Genomic DNA, 13,369 nt, shown 5'->3' on the forward strand with positions numbered 1-13,369 from the left:
TATATATATAATATATATATATATATATATATATATATATATATATATAAAATTAAACAATTAGGAATGGTCTTAATAGGCCATTCGTCCACTAGAAAGAGCAGCCATAACTCAAACCGCTAAGTAGTAATTCAGAAATTAGGTGAAAATTTAAAAACGTTTACCCTAATTCATCTTTATACGATGCATCGTTTCAGTGTTTTTAATGGTAAACTAGCTTAATTAAATTCCTAAATTGTTTATTTTTTTATATATTTAGTCTTTGACTATTTTCTCTTTCCCACTAGAACGCTGGTAGCGATAAATTTCTACTGAATTTTTTGCTACCCTAAATTGATTAATATATATATATATATATATATATATGTGTGTGTGTGTGTGTGTAAAGTGACAGATATCTGATCATTAATTAAAATATATACTACGAGCGGAGTTTGTTCCTATTGAGGCGTGTTCGATATTTTTTCGATAAGTAAATTTTCTTCATTTAAGCGTTCTTGTACAGAAATTGTTTCTTGGTTCTGGTAGAGTGGACTGGAGCAACGCGAAACGAAGTGTTTTGCTGAAGAATACAACGCATCACCCAGTCCAGAAATCGAAACCACAACCTTACGATCATGATTTCAACACCCTAACCACTAAGCCACACGCCTCCACATAAATATACACACACACACACACACACACATATATATATACATATATAAGTATAGGTATAGGCACATACAAATATGTAAATATATATAATATATACATAAATATATATATATGTATATATATATATGCATATGTACACATACATCTCTCATTATTTAATTGCAAGGCATATTTTTCTTATGCGTATACTTTCTACATACAAATCTATTGTATATTAATTTCATTTAGTCACTTAATCATTTAGCATAGACAGCCTAATTTTCAATTAGTCTTGGAGCACTCTTATATATGTCTTCATTACAGCAGTTGATGTATCTCCTGGGATGTCTCTGCAACTCTATTAACTTCACACTCAAAAATACGCACACATATTGCAGCAAGTGTATTCTTTATGAAGTGGCTTATTTCAATTAGACACGACACAGAAACAAAGAGAACAATAGCTTATATCACATCCTCAATTCAACCCTAATGACACACACACACCCACCAAATATAAAAACTATCAACTCCGTATAATTGAAGAAAAGTTTCAATTAAAATGTGTAGACATGAAAGAAATTTAAGTAAAGTAATTCCAATAAAAACGTAGCAACAACAACAACACCAACAATGATAATAATAATAATAATAATGCAGACGATTAAAAAAGAAGTAGGAAAGGGAGATGAAGAAGCGGAGAATGGAGAAAACAATAATGTTTATTTAATAAAAAAAAACATGGCAAACTATATAAAAATAGAAATGGAATTGAATGGCTAAAATGAAATTATATTGGTGTCATATATGATGTAGGTCGGGGAACGTGACAAAGTGGTGTTTGCTTTGAACCAAAATATATTTTGGTGCTTCGTTACTTATCTTACAGTTCTTGACAAAATTCCAAATTCTGCTGACGCAGCACTTACATTTCAATTTTAGTAGGTACTATAAATAATTATGTATATATAACGAAAAAGAAAAAAAAATCTTTAGATATGGATAAGTATACTTCCAATCTATTTCGGAAAGAATTTCGTCCAACTACAATGAAAGTAGATCGACAGTCAATACTTCTGTCCACGTATGTTGAAGTAACAAATGTTGACAAAGGGTCCATAATTTTATGGGCAAGTTTTGTAGATTATATCGAACCCTCTGCTCAATTGTTTATTTTATCAACATCAAAAGGAAGAAAAGCAAAGTCGATCTTGACGGAATTTGAACTCGGAAACTAGAGCCGTCAGAAATACTGTACAAGCATTATTTTATGCGACGCATTAACGAGTCTGTACGTGCGCCGTCTTTGGCGATATATCATAGAGATACACGTTCAATATAGATTTAAACTCAACACCCCAGGGTTATATATCATTTTGGCCCCCTACTGTGTTTTTTTTTTTTAGGATTTAAACCAGAAGGAGTAATATAGGGAGAGTGATTTACCTTAGACGGGTTTAGTAAATCAAGGAAGAATTCTATTAATTTCAGGGATTAGTTAATAAGATAATTATGTGATCAGTTTAGATGTCTTGCATTCTGACAGCGTATAGGTATTGCTGTTTAGGTTTTGTGACATATATATATATATATGTGTGTGTTTGTGTGTGTGTGTGTGTGTGTGTGTATGTGTTTGTGTGTCTTCATACATGAATTAATTCATGTACACAAAAATGTATATTTATTTGTGTTTGTATAACTAAATACAAATCTGAGATCGTATACTTCAATTTTCACTTCATGAATAACCTAATAATAATACAAAGACTACGAAGCCTCCAATACATCATTCATTGAAGTATTAACAACCCCGTTCCTCTTACCCTCCATGTGTTCGGTCACCTCTTGTTATGCTTGTGACTACGCGATGAAAGGGACATAATCGAAAACAGATCGTTCTTCTGCAAGTACTGTGCCATGTTTACACTGAAATTAATTTTATAGATTTCTAACAGAGCATATTTGGTTTCCAAGAAGGAATACCCTGAGAATTTGAGTTTGAAAGTACAGTAAACTTTATATTTTCCATGCCAGAGTAGTTACTACTGACATGTTTATTTCTAGAAAAAACTAGTTCTTTCTCTGTCCTATTGTCAATTGAATAATGGCGATATATGTTGCGTTATATATCGTATGTCTTAATAAAATTGACAGCATAAGGCTGAATATTCTAAACATGTGTATCGAAATATGGCTGAAAATTCCATGCTCCCCAGCAATGACTACTTTCCATCTCTATATATATAATTGACAGCATTTCGTAACATTAATTTCCATCGGAATATGCTCACGGGTTTTCATTAGACATACTATATTCTTTTAGCAGCCAAAAGTTATTTGATAACGGCACTGTTGCACGCTTGTATATTTTTTCTGCTCAAAGTAAAAGGCCCGAAGTTTTGGTGGAGGGATCCAGTCAAATATATCGACCCAGTACGCAACTGGTATATAATGTTTCGACCCCGAAAGGATAAAAGGCAAAGTCGACCTCGGCCGAATTTGAACTCAGAACGTGGCTGCAGACAAAATACCTATTTCTTTACTACCCAGAAGGGGCTAACCACAGAAGGGACAAACAAGGACAGACAAATGGATTAAATCGATTATATCGACCCCAGTGCGTAACTGATACTTATTTAATCGGCCCCGAAAGGATGAAAGGCATAGTCGACCCCGGCGGAATTTGAACTCAGAACGTACCGGCAGACGAAATACCGCAAAGCATTTCGCCCGGAGTGGTAACGTTTCTGCCAGCTCGCCGCCTTCTCGCTTTTATATTTCTGACGTACGAATGTCTTTGATGAATCGTTGCTTAATTAAGCCCACTGGTATTCCTATGTAGATTTATGGGAGGATATTTCTGTTTTCTTTCGACACACATTACACCATTCCTCCTGTGTCCTAACACTGCTTATGCTGATATGCCATTTTATTCCAAAATATGCTTAATTCGTTTATATATTTTCCGCGCTTACGCCTTATTAGGTTTTCCGCATTTGACATGTGATTGTCTTAACAGTTTAAGTTGAAGCTTCTCTTGTAGAAGTGTTGCCTGTTACTAGGAAGTACTCGGCAGATTAGATTTTACGCTTAAATGCAAGTATAAAGCAAATACTATTATAAGGCTATAGTTACGTATATGCGTATGCGTGTATGTACGTATGAATATATAAACACCAATGTATATATATATATGTATATATATATATATATATATATATATATGTGTATGTGTGCTTCTGTGTGTGTGTGTTTGTGTGTGTTTGTGTGTGTGTGTATGTTTATGTGTGTATACATATATATGCATGTTCGCACAAAGACTAACACATTAGCTCACACCCACCAACTCACATATATACACATCACACACACATATACATACATATGTACACATATATACATACATACGTATATGTATATATATATATATATATATATATATATATATATATATATATATATATATATACATGCATGCATATTTACGTATACGTAGATACACCACACATCAAATTCCAAATATTTCAGTCCTACAGTTACCGTTTTACACGCACCTAACAGACAAAAGAATTAGAAAATCTAATTATTTTCAGAAATACTTTGTATCTAGATACTTTGTATCGTGTTACCAGGTGATATACATCACTTGTTAACATATTATCCCATAACTTCCTACATCAGCCATATGCAAATTCCGCGATGATCTCGTGTAGTTTTCTAGCAAAATGCCGTCAATGCATTAGAAATATTCCTACCGGAATTTTACGTTTTTTTTTCTTAATTATTTAACCGTTACTTGGAGTTTGTAGTTTGGTGTTTTATAGTCTTATGTCATATGTGTTGACATTTCCTTTATTATTGTTATTATTATTATTATTATTATATTATTATTATTATTATTATTATTATTATTATTATTATTATTATTATTATTTCCTTTGCAATAAGGCTGGGGATGTACTACGGTGTCAGATGTTCACTACCAGTGAACTAAGGTAAAACCTCTTATTTTTCGAGCACCTTCTGGAGTATTCGAGCGGTTCTAAGCAGTGCTGTTTTCTGCAAGTGCTCCACAGTAGCCATACATTACTAACGCCAGCACTCAACTCTTCAGGAAACCATTCGTAAGCAATAAATGTAGAGTTCTGAAAGAACGGTGGGCATAAGTTCAATCCTTTTATTGAGCAACGATCCACAAACCTTAATAGGCATAGCCTTTCTTTCCTTGACAAACTATTGTATTGAAGTTTTCTATATAATATGCTTGCAGTTCATAAGATATATTTTTGTCTAAGGCGGGTGTGTGTAATCTTAAAATTTTGTTTATATATTTTTCTACACGTTCTTCAATTCTTCCGAAAGAAATACATTTCTATAGGAATATTAAATTATAGAATTTTATTACTCTTCTAATTGGATCGATTTCATTTAGCACATTCTGCTTATCTCTATTTTTAGATCTATACTTTCAGATAATATCCCCATTTCTATGAAATATATATCTTTTTGTGCGAACTCATATTTGCCCTTAACAATAGGTGATACATATTCGCTGATCACCTAATGTGTGTGGTGATCGATTCGCGATTTCATGAAATCAATTCTTTATCACATAATAATGGCATAATTTTCATTCTATCAAGTCACCAATATTGTCATGTCTGTGGGTGCCATCGCTTTGGAGTCAGATGCAAAATGGCGAATCGTTTCTTTCCAACAGCCAAGTATTCTGCTGTTACTAAATTTAATTTATTTCATTCCATGCTTTTGTTAGCTTCTGATGGGAAGGCTTTCAGTTTATGCCATGATCAAGGCCCTGACATTAGTCTTCGAATGGTTGTATTTGTTCCTCTCTTAAAAAGGAAGAACGAATTTCGACGCATTATATAATGACCAGAAGCAGAGAGAAAGAATGCTCCGTAAAGAAAGGAATATTGGTGTAGTCAGAATGTGACAAGACAATTTCCAAATAAATAGCCTTTGGCTTTCAAAATGTACTGAATGACTGAATTGACAACAAGTAGTCAATGCAATTACAGTACTAGGCAGATTCTACGAATTCCACCAGATTTGAAATGAGGAATAATCTCTCCAAGATTGAAAGAATCCATTGAGGTAATTCTAAGTCAAACCTACATTCACACACAATCATACATACACACGCACATATATACATACATACAAACATACGGCCATACATACTCGCATACAACTATATATATACATACACACATACATGCATATATATATGTATCTGTTTGCATTCATAAACATATTAGTATAGATATACGAATATATATACATATATATATATATATATATATATATATATATATATATATATATATATATATATATGTATATATATATATATATATGTATGTATATATATATCAAGTAACTGCACGAACACGCACGCACGCATTCGGGGTACAGGCATACATACAGTTAGATGCATGGATATACGATACTTGTTGTCAATAGCACACTATTCCAATCGTGTCCAATCGTCCTTCTTATGTCATTCTTCAACTTCTCAATTCAACGTCTTCTTGTCTTCTCTCATTTATTCCCGCTTTATATTTCGTGACTCCCCGTCTTCATTTAATTCTCATCATTCAAAAGACATTTCTAGTATTTTAAAACGCTGCTCTATACTGCATATACAGTTAGAGATAGAGGAAGAGAGAGACGGAGAGACAGAGAGAGATGTGGTAGAAATGAAGGTAGGGTATCGGAGAGAAAGAAAGAGGGAGAGAGAGAGAGAGCTCTATCGAGATTGAGAGAGAAAAACACGAACACACACGCCCATACATACACAGACATATACACACATGCACACGCAGAAATATGTATACGTATCAATGACTTTCTCTTCTCTCTCTGTGTGTGTGTGTGTATATATATATATATATATGTGTGTGTGTGTGTGTGTATTAATATGTATGTTTGTATGTACATACATGCAAGTATATATGCATATATCAATCTATCTGGCTATCTCGTTCTCTATCCCACCATCTCTCGCTCTCCCTCACTCCATCTCGCACCAACTCTCTCTCTCTCTCTCTCTCTCTGTCCTTATACGCCGCATACATGTGCGGTACGTGGTTCCGTCTCACAGCATGGCACCTTGAGTAAGATCCTTCCCTCATAGTTGTTGAGCATTTCAAAACCTTGTTAGCAGAATTGGTAGATGGAAACCGAAGGAAGACCATCGGTTATGTGTGTGTGTGTGTGTGTGTGTGTTGTGTGTGTGTGTGTGTGTGTGTGTGTGTGTGTGTGCGTGCGTGCGTGTTCGTTGTCTTTGTGTTGTGTTTACTTGCCGGAACTTAGCGATTCTGCCAAAGAAACCGACTGAATAAGGATCGGCTTAAAAAAGGTACGGCGTTCGATTCATTCGACTAAAACTCTATCAAGCCGGTGCCCCAGCACGGCCCTAGTCTAATAACTGCTACTAGGAAAAGATAAAAAATAAAGTCCGTATGTATAGGTGTTTATGCAGACATTCGTCGAAGATGAATTGTTCAAACGTTCCACGGTCATGAATTTTTATGACTCACTTCAAGATTGTTGATATTTCGAATGTCGTACAAAGTACATTCTTAATTCATTCAACCTTATCTCCGCGTTGGAAACGGTAATGACACACCTAGCGGCAGTGGCTAGTGACTCTGACGTCGAAGAGAAGATAATTTTTTGAAATGAAGCAAACGTGTGACCTGTGAATTTACACCCTGTTGAAAATATCATTTCTTGTCAGTTTAGAGCAGGGATCACAAAACTACGACACGCGAGTTCAGTTCATCCGGCCCGCCATGGCTCTGTACCTTTTCTGAAAATACCTGCAATGGGAGTTTAATTGCTTTTGATGCGGCATCAGTGCTTGGAACAACTTATGTCTCTGAGCAAACATTTTCAATAATGAAGAATGCGACGTCAGCACATCGAAGAAGGATGACAGAGGAACATTTCAAAGCAATTCTCTTGGTTGGATGCAACGATTCCAAAGTAAATATTGATGATATCTTCAAAGGCTAAACACCAGTTCCACAAATCTCACCAACCATTTTTGTTGCTTAGTTTGTGAGATTTGGATATGTGCGCACTGGGCGTGCTATAACTATCTTATTGCCAACATCAGCTTCTTTGATAGATTTTGGTAAATAAATATGTTGGTTTTCTACATTTTTTGTGTATTCACTGAACAAAATGGTTATGCGGCCCGCGCTCGTCAGTCTCTCAGTTATCTGACCCGCCGTGAAAAAAGTGTGATGACCCTGATTTAGAGAATAGGGATACCTGTGAGTACATGTTTCGGTCTATTTCATATCCTCTTCATATTACAGTCTAGATAAACCTGCAGATCAATAATTATAATTCTCTCTTAGATTTAAAAAATAAATTAATGATGTGAATTAAGGATCTTCAAAAAATAATCGAACTCTTGTTTTCTATGATTGTATCAATATATTACAAATTGCCAGCTAGGTTAAACTGCACTAAAGTGATGCATATTTTCTTAATTGTTACTTGTGTGCAAAGGAAGATCAGACAACCTTTCCTCGAAGCAAATAAATTAATTCAAGAAATTGATTGGTAATTATTTCAAATTGATCCTGTGCTTAAAAGTCTCTGAAATTTGCCGGCAGGTTAGACACATTCGTCTGTAACTTTGTGAAAATTACAAGGAATGATTGTATGCGACATTCGCCATGTCAGCTATATATATTAAAAAAAAGAAATAGATGCACACACTCCTACACACATAAAACCATGCACACACTTACACGCACATACAACCCTGCACACATAAATTCTATCAATGGAGACTCAACATTTGTGACAGGTCAAACATTAATAACGTGTTGCTAGAAGAGTTACGCTATTTCACTGTAATTACGGTGCAAATTATGAAAAATAACCATCATAGGCGTAGGAGTGGCTGTGTGGTAAGTAGCTTGCTTACGAACAACATGGTTGCGGGTTCAGTCCCACTGCGTGTCACCTTGGGTGAGTGTCTTCTGCTATAGCCTCGGGCCGACCAAAGCCTTGTGATTGGATTTGGTAGACGGAAACAGAAAGAAGCCCGTCGTATATATGTATATACATATATATGTGTGCGTGTATGTTTGTGTGTCTGTGTTTGTCCCCCCAACATCGCTTGACAACCGATGCTAGTGTGTTTACGTCCCCGTAACTTAGCGGTTCGGCAAAAAAGACCGATAAAATAAGTACTGGGCTTACAAAGAATAAGTCCTGGAGTCGATTTCATCGACTAAAAGGCGGTGCTCCAGCATGGCCACAGTCACATGACTGAGACAAGTAAAAGAGTAGAAGAGAGAGTAACTCTAGTAAGCACCCGTATGGGGGATGAGACGTTACGGGAAGTGTCCTACAGAATAGAAGGACTTGGTGACCGGAACATCTGTCGCTGGGCGAATTAGAATAGCATTTCAGTGTAGTCCAACTAAGTCTATTCGAACTGAAAATTAAGTTGACCACCGTCAGCAATACACAGCGTTGTGCCCAAAGGACTGAACCTAGCGAGAGATTGTTTGACGTATCTTATAAAACTCTTTTTTATATGCCTATGTTTACCAATAAACCCTGATTAATTACCCCTATATTTATATATATATATATGTGTGTGTATACAGAGAGAGAGTGAGAGAGAAAGAGATAGAGGGGGAGATGGATATAGAGAGGAGAATAGAGAGAGATCTATAGATATAATTTATATCCAGTTAAAATAAAAAAGAAAATGGAGAAAAGGCAGTTAACAATAATTTATTATTAACAAATTGGTTATTTTCGCTTCACACAGACGTTTCAATTAACACGCAATAATTTAATCACGGATTTGTACATCTCTCTGCTGAAATGAGTTGATAGGTCCACATATAACACCACAAGGTACACAGTCTTTTTCTCTAATGATATTATGCTCATGTCACATAAATGCAAATTTCATGTGCAAATTTAAATTATTGCGTATTCATTGAAAAGGTTTTAAGAAGCAAAGATGACCAATTTGTTACAGATAAATAATGGTTAACTTCCTTATCGTAATTTTCTTTTCTTCTCTTAACTGGATATAAACCATTTGTATTCAACCAGTATTTCGCTGGATAGAAGCTTCTCTTTGCAAGGTTAACAAATCCTCTAATATGTATAGATATGTACATACATACGTACTTCGTGGTGTCGTGTGCCCATATATGTATGTATGTAGAAATATATGCAAGTATATATATATATATATATATATATATAATATATATATATATATATATATGTGTGTGTGTGTGTGTGTGTGTGTGTGTGTGTGTGTGTGTGTGTGTAACCATATATTATTATTATTATTATTATCATATATAAAATAGAAAATATCTGGCGATAAATTTATATATATATATATATATTATTTCCATATGTATGTATATATATATATATATATATATATATATATACATATATTTTTTAATAATATATTATTATTAATATAAGGAAATCAACATCGAATTTTTCACAAAGATATACCCATTTTATGTATTAAATATATATATAAATATATAAATAGTAAAAATATAAATATGATGTATAAAATAAATTTGAAAGTTTAAAAGTTTTAAATTAAGTTTTTAAGCATCTTACGATCGTTTCGCACGATGAAGTCCTATATTGATAAGCTCTTAAAGACAACCCTTCTGCTCTTCAGAGATATAAAATATGAATATTGTATAATGTATCGAATTCTATTTTTTTTAAATGTGAATTAAAATTGTAAAATAGTGTTTGTTTGAAATGTAAAATAAAAATTAAAAATTACTACTTTTGAAGAGAGTATTTAAATCCATATGGTTATTTTACTGCCATATTCCATAATATTCATACTCAAAATCCGTCATATTATCTTGCATTCTAGTATAGTTTATGTAGTTCAGTATATATATACCTTATTTATACTATATCATTTATACTACCTTATGTTAGATAAAGAGAGCCAAGTAGCTAAGAGAAATATCTACTGATTCAGAGAAACAGATAGCTAAATTCCCGAGTTCTAAGTATACACAAAAATGAAACACAGGCTTAAGAATAGCTATTCTTGATAAAAGTTGATTTTTCATACAACAGACCTCCATAATGGGGTTCGATTTTACAATCTCGTTTACCGTTCGGGTTATGGTTGCTTATGTTATATTACAGGTGTGAAATTTGAAATCTTTCTATGAGGAACAGTGACGTGTGACTTCAGGCTGCATTCAATGCTATGACTAAAATGCCTGACAAATATATAAAATTCAGAAAGCTACAATATATTATATATATATTATATATATATATATATATATATATATATATATATATATATATATATATATATATATATGTATATATATATATATATATATATATATGTCATTCGAATAGTAAACATGAGTGTATACTTTGAATTATCGCTTGATCGCAAATGTTTTTCTTTGTTTTAAGAATCTTTGCTAACGTTTTTTTTTCTTTCCCATTTTATGTTTTCCTTCTGTGACATACGCTTAGCTCGTTACTTGACCTGAAAGAAATAGCAGCCAAGTCTCTTGCAGATCAAAGCTTATCACCATATAATGAAGCACATTCAAGAATATCAGAACATTTTATAGCCAAAAAGAAAATGTAAATCCCCATGTGACCACTCGAACTCGTTTCATCTGGATCCAAAAAAAAGATTACATCAACAAAGTTTTGCAGTTGTTTTTTTCCGAAACTTTATTCCATATTGGTCCTGAATGACGACGAGGACGACGACAATGAGGATTATGATAATTATAATGATGATGAGGAGGCTGAGGAGGAGTAGGTGGCGGAGAGAGACGACGACGTCGACCATGGCTATGAAAATGTTAGCGATATTGCTTGTAACATTGATTGGTATTCTTGACCAGCACCCATGCCTCCGCCTGAAATTATAAGAAAAACGTGAAAAGAATAATAAAATAATAGAAATAAAAAAAACTAAACAAAATCTGTAAAAAAAAAAAGAAAGGAAAAAGAGAAAACTTGTAAAGAAACTGTGTTAACTAGCGAAGTGTTTGGTCAGGCGCAATGCTGTGGAATTATCTGCAGAATCAAGGAATTATATGAATATAAAGAATGCATAAATATACAGAAGGGATTAATGAAACAACCGCGAATAAATGAAAGCAGACGAGAAGAACAATAGAAAATAATAAATGTAATAAATAAAGCGACCATGAAAACGTCAATAAAATATTAAGATGAAAGTAAAACTATCAATTCAATGTTTGAAACGATTCTTTTCTTGTTGTGTCAGTTGGTTTGGCTTTTGTTTTGTTAGTGTTTACTGTTTTGTCCAGTTCTTTGTGTGGAATCGTGTTTGTAAATATTGTTAGGAAATTCTAAAGTGGTTTTAGATTAATAAGCCAGTAATAACGTAGTAGTTGTTGTTGTCGTTGTTTTTATTTCAGTTGTTGCTGTTTTTGTTTCTTTTTTATTGTAGAAAGTTTGTTTAGCTACTTAATCCTGATGAAGGAAAGTAACAATACTGAACGGGCAATCCATTCCTGACCATCACACCGGAGACAGCCCGGGTGCATATTATCTAGTTGTTATTATCCTGATGATTGTTTTTGTCTTTCCTCGCCTAGTGTGTTGTGTGATTGAAAAGAATTCGTTATATATATTCCAAAGTGGTCGACTGACAACACAAATATTTCCCACGATGTTTTTTAATCACCAGGATGTTCTTGAACAAGACACGGAGTGAATGATATTCCACCCGTGACTACAACCTTTTATTTAGCAGTATATAACACTGCATTAATTTATGTCCCTTAAAGACGTTACAGAAAAGTAGAGCCACATTAAACTGTACTCCCCAGCAAATAAAAGGAGCACATAGCAATGCAAATTCTTGGCTCATTCTTGATCTATTTACCGTATAATTTACTATCCTCGTTGTCGTCTTCCGCAGATTTTAATCATGCAGACAGATAAAAATAAAACGATTTTGTCTCCTCCAAAATCTGAAGATGTTATTGGTATAATGGTTGTTGCTTTTATCTGATGTTTATTTAGTACTGTGATGCTAAAACCATTCTGTACAACCAGCCATATCTTGCGACCTCACATGATTTGAGAACATGTAACAGGCTTTTGCTTGTTTTATATGGTGCCTGTCTTGTCTCGAACAACAATAGTCACTCTCGAGAGCCCCCAGTTTTAAACCAGGGGCATATTAATGATGTGATATTTGGGGAGAGAGGACAAAGACAGAAATAAATAGACAGGCACCATATAAAACAAGCAAAAGTCTGTTACATGTTCCCAAATCACGTGAGGTCGCAAGATACGGCTGGTTCTACAGAATGGTTTTAGCATCACAGTACTAAATAAACATCAGATAAAAACAACAACCATTATACCAATAACACTTTCAAATTTTGGTGGAGACTCTTTTTGTTTTATTATTTATATGACATTCCTTCTGGCACTTCCATCGATTCCATCGTCAGGCCAGGAATCAAAATGTTTGCGACAGAATATAAGGAGGTGTATCAAAATAGCAAAACTATTTTCCCCACAGCGTAATGTTAAACGATTCTTTACTGACAATAAGGTGCAAAATTCAATGTAAACTATTCGCTACAAATTAAATGCATATCAATTAACTCTCACCGCGCAAAACAAACGGACTTACAAGATCTGAATTGTA

General features: G+C 33.9%; 1 long non-coding RNA gene across 1 annotated transcript in view; it reads right to left on the minus strand.

Moving 5' to 3' along the window:
* Positions 1-11,524: 11,524 nt before the first annotated feature.
* Positions 11,525-13,369, minus strand: part of LOC118767643 — a 134,295-nt gene continuing 132,450 nt past the window's right edge. Inside the window, exon 3 of the long non-coding RNA XR_005003560.1 lies at positions 11,525-11,594. This is a non-coding gene — a long non-coding RNA (uncharacterized LOC118767643). The remainder of the gene's footprint in view (positions 11,595-13,369) is intronic.

This window comes from Octopus sinensis, linkage group LG23, assembly GCF_006345805.1.
Source record: "Octopus sinensis linkage group LG23, ASM634580v1, whole genome shotgun sequence".
NCBI lineage: Eukaryota > Metazoa > Mollusca > Cephalopoda > Octopoda > Octopodidae > Octopus > Octopus sinensis.